This window comes from Triticum aestivum, chromosome 3A, assembly GCF_018294505.1.
Source record: "Triticum aestivum cultivar Chinese Spring chromosome 3A, IWGSC CS RefSeq v2.1, whole genome shotgun sequence".
NCBI classification, from domain to species: domain Eukaryota; kingdom Viridiplantae; phylum Streptophyta; class Magnoliopsida; order Poales; family Poaceae; genus Triticum; species Triticum aestivum.
The window spans coordinates 266,883,577-266,887,391 of record NC_057800.1 but is presented as its reverse complement, the minus strand read 5'-3'; positions in this window follow the sequence as shown (position 1 = coordinate 266,887,391).

The following is a 3,815-nucleotide window of genomic DNA, read 5'->3' as shown; positions in this document are numbered from 1 at the left end:
TGATCATGACGTTGCGGTTGTCTGTGTACTCGTCGGTTACGGGAAGCAGACACGCCCTCATGTCCAAGATGTGCCTGTACATGTCATAGCATGCGTATCCGTCCTTGGCCGCGTAGGTTATGTAGGCTAGATTCAGAGGTACCTCCCATGTGTTTAGGTCGTCTTCTTTCATGTTGGCATATCAGGGGTCGATGATGGTCTCAGCGAGGTTAACCACGGAGTCCTTGTCCTGCCCGTTGCTGATGATCTTGTATTTCTTCTGGATGTCGACAAGATTGTTGCACCCGATGGCCGAATCGTCGCATTCTTCCTTCTCTCCACCGTAGCGAAGGTGCAGTAGGTGCTGCCGATGAAACGGGTGAATGCTCCAGAACCTGGTGCAGCCATAGGACTGAGGCGAGGCAGAGCTTCACCGAGTCCGTATCATTGGTGTACATCACATTCAACTTGGTGCAGCCATAGGACTGAACGGCGAACTCAAAGGGGAACTCCTTGCTGAAGTCCATATCCAGAAGGCTCACCCCTCGGGTCGCCATTGGAGTCTCTTCGAGTGAATGAGTGTGTAGGCGGCGGCAGCAATTCATTTTTCAGCTCTTGGGGAACTGGATTCAACAGTAAGCTGAGTGTGTACAGGCGACAAGAGTTACTACCCCTCCCTCGTCTGCTGCATGCCCGACAGAAGATGCAACCTCGGCCACACGTCAGTTCATGAGCGGGTCTGTATTGGTACTGTAATAATAGGAGTTAGTGGTTACTTTACTTAATTAGCTTTAATTGAAATTTATACTTAAAACAAGCAATGCATTTGCTCGTTCTATCAGTGCCACAGGATCAACATGCACAACAATTAGAATTATTATTCTCTGGACGCACACGATCAGCACATTTGTCGCACTTTCACAAAGATAACACTACCAAGTTTGAACTATTTGTTATGGTTGTTGTCCTCTACATCATCATGCCGTGTTTCCTAGCTTGCAAGATTCAGAACCAACAAATAAGATCCAAATAATAAGTACAAGAAAGATGCCTACACATCTCATTGATTCCCAGCTTGCAATATTCAGAACCAACAAATAAGATCCAAATAATAAGTACAACAAAGATGCCTACACATCTCATTGATTCCCAACTTGCAAGATTCAGAACCAACAAAAAAGATTCAAATAATAAGTACAACAAAGATGCATACACATCTCACTAATTCCCAGCTTGCACGATTCAGAACCAGCCCATTAGAGCCTTTTGATAAAGTGAATATCGGGATTAAATCCATCTTGGCTAGCCATGTCATACAATCGAAGAACTTGGCGAATGCTCTTGACCATCACAACATCTGTAGTTGGTATTCCTGTTTGCACAGCATGTTTGCACAGCACAAACAAGGAGACAGGAGAGCATGATTTCGCTTTAATAGCGGCCTCCTTGAACTCAACCTCCAGTTCTACTTGGATGAGGTCTGCCTGGAGTTCCATGATTCAATTCATGTGCCTTTTTCTGCAGTTCACCTGAAATGAAGCAAATATTGCATCATTCAGCTAGCAAGAAGTACTTGCTCTTGTGAGCTGGCAACTTCTTCTTTAGTACTTGCACTAAAATTGAGGAACATTAAAGTTGGCTGTACGGCTCATGTAAGGTGCAACTATAATTTTCTTATCCTTTAGTGCAGTTCCACTAAAATAAAGTGCCATTGTGGTGACAGTGACGGCTCCATCTTGCAAAGGCTAATAAAATGTTGCACGAGATTACCAGCAGAACTTGACGGAGATTTTGGAAACTCCAATCACCATTTTGTGCAGTTCCACCAAAATTGAGAGATGTTGCCCATGTGACATTTTAGTTGAACTGCATAAGACACTCATTCCAAAAAAAGTGTTTTGTGCAGTTCACCAAAAGGTCACAATAGCAACAAGGTGAAATGGATATCCCTATCTTTACAAAAAGATAGAAAGTATATAGTTGTTGGGCAGCAAACCTAATCCCCGAGACCTTGTACTATGTGAGGGCAACAAATCTAATCCTAGAGACCTTTTACTATGTGAGGGCAGCAAATCTAATCCTGTAGACCTTTTACTATGTGAGGGCAGCAAATCTAATCCTGGAGACCTTTTACTATGTGAGGGTAGCAAATCTAATCCTGAGACCTTTTACTATGTGAGGGCAGCAAATCTAATCCTGAGACCATTTACTATGTGAGGGCAGCAAATCTAATCCTGGAGACATTTTACTATGTGATGGCAGCAAATCTAATCCTGGACATACTATGTTGACTTGTCCACCAGCCGCCACTTTCTATCCTTTTTTCAACCAATAATAGATTTGTTCCTTATCCAGTTTGTACTGCGTTTTCCCATTATTTCCCTTTTCAACAAAGAGACCGGTTGGGTATCCGGTCTCTACTACTTTCACCATATTATTTCCTCTTTGAATCAAGTCCTAGATTCATGCTACAACTTTCCCCCCTTTCTTCGTTGTTTGAAAAAAGCCCTAGATTCGAATGCATGAAGTAGCTTTACATATAATAATACTAAAAATTTAGGTGGCTTTGGAAGAGTTGATGGGAGTAGAAAAAGATGCACATGCAGACACGTGGGGGGCTGGGGCAGTAGAGCAAGGCCGCTTTTGAAGAACTTATACCTGAGGGTCGCCGGGATGTCGGCGGCGGCAGGTCGGATCTGCGGACAATACGGCAAGGAGGAAGAAGGGTCAGAGGACCTCCCGAGCCGGCACTGTGTCGGAGAGAACGACACGGGCAGAGGATCGGGCCCCTCCGGCAGCTGTGGGTTTCCTCCCTCGGCGGCGATGACCGCATGAACGATGCACCTTTTAGTCCTCTACACACACCAGCCGAAGGGATCCGGCCGGATCTGTGACCAGCGGTGAGCAGAGAGAAAATGTCACTACCGCTGTCTTGTTTATATCTGGAGAGGATGAGAGAATGAAGAGAGCAACCCTAGTAAAGCAAGTGCTCAGGCCCCTGCGTCCATATATAGTGGAGTGATTATCTTTTTTCTCTCCACAACAAGCGTTTCAATTTGTGTACGTGGCATTAAAGAAAAGAAACTCTCTATTTAAGGTGACTACTATACGACTCCTACTTACTACTACTGGAGGAGTACTACAATACACTTCTGGCCATCTGACACCGATTGAACTGCTGCATGTCCACCACGTGCGGGAGGGAGAGCGTGTAGCGAAAGCTTCTCCTAGTCTTGCCAGCCACCACGCTCATGGGCGAGGGAGGGACGCTCCTGCCTTTGTGTCTATGACAGGTGGGCCCGACAGGTGTGTGGCCAACCTGTCATACAGCCAAAGGCAGGTGCAGTTAAGTCCGCGAGGGAGAGGATAATCAAACTTCTCGTTGATGTACGAGTTGACGCGACACATCAAAGCACTGCACTCAATATATTTCAATAATTTGTGTGTGTGACTCCCAGATGCAGAGGCCGGGGGTCATCATCCTCCTTTTCGAGAAAAAACAGACGCGTGTGTGAGAGGATGAGTGCATGCGTGAACCTCTTCTCTTCCTGTATAACGTACTACTAAACTCAGTGTACAAGTTTTTGTGGGTGGCACGATGGTGCGTGCGAGATGTCCCGAGAGATAGGTTTAATGCGTCTGAAAAAAAGACTAGCCTAGAGCTCGCCGCGCGACTATTCCTGTCGAACGCCCCATTAACTGTAAGATATGTATATGACGGTGCCAGTTATTGCACGTACACAGTAGTACTCCCTCCTTTCCGGTTTATAGGGCTTAATTCAAACATCTCACCAACCAAGATGGTGAGTGGTGGAATATTTTTTGTAGTTTGCAAA